Source organism: Orycteropus afer, unplaced genomic scaffold, assembly GCF_000298275.1.
Source record: "Orycteropus afer afer isolate SDZICR_OR568_19922 unplaced genomic scaffold, OryAfe1.0 scaffold00009, whole genome shotgun sequence".
In the NCBI taxonomy this organism is placed as follows: Eukaryota; Metazoa; Chordata; class Mammalia; order Tubulidentata; family Orycteropodidae; genus Orycteropus; species Orycteropus afer.
Genome location: NW_006921596.1, coordinates 14,484,541 through 14,485,270, shown reverse-complemented (window position 1 = coordinate 14,485,270; position 730 = coordinate 14,484,541). Strand labels below are relative to the sequence as shown.

At 38.9% G+C, this 730-nt stretch overlaps 1 non-coding gene across 1 annotated transcript; it reads left to right on the top strand.

Moving 5' to 3' along the window:
* The first annotated feature begins 283 nt into the window (after positions 1–283).
* LOC122150642 lies at positions 284–390 on the top strand. Its single transcript, XR_006163784.1, has one exon. It is a non-coding gene; the product is annotated as a U6 spliceosomal RNA (small nuclear RNA).
* Positions 391–730: the final 340 nt, after the last annotated feature.

Genomic DNA, 730 nt, shown 5'->3' with positions numbered 1-730 from the left:
GATAAGTGATTTGGGTGAAGAGAAGGGCAATGTACCAAATGTGAGTGATCAACATGGTGGCATTGAGGAACAGGAAAAAAAAAAAAAAAGTTCTAACTCTTTAGGTAAGCATACCAATGTTCACAAGCAGTTAAGTTAATGCTTTGTTGGGTTTAGAAGGAGCTCTGGTAGCATAGTGGCTAAGGCATTTGACTGCTAACCAGAAGGCTGGCAGTTCAAACTCACTAGCCACTCCATGGAAGGAAGATGAGACAATCTACTTCTGTAGAGATTTACCACCTTGGTGCTCGCTTCAGCAGCACATATACTAAAATTGGAATGATACAGAGAAGATTAGCATGGCCCCTGCGCAAGGATGATACGGAAATTCGTGAAGCGTTCCATATTTTTCTGTTGCATTGTGGTAAATAATTGTGGTCAATGTCATGAGACAAAGTGTATGTGAACTGCTGTATGGAAAGTGAATTTGTTCTGTAAACCTTCACCCAAATCACAATTTAAAAAAAAAAAAAAAAAAGAAGAAGAGAAAAAGAAAAGATTTACCACCTTGGACTCTACTCCTAGATAGGTTGAAAAAAGAAAATATATAGAGAGAAACCAAATATTATTAGCAGTTACGGTGGGGGGGGGGTTGGGACGTTTTTGTTTGTGGGGCATTGAGTTTATGCTAATGGTGGTAGCAGAGTTTGGAAAAGGATAGCAATAATGGTGGCACAACATGAAAAATGTC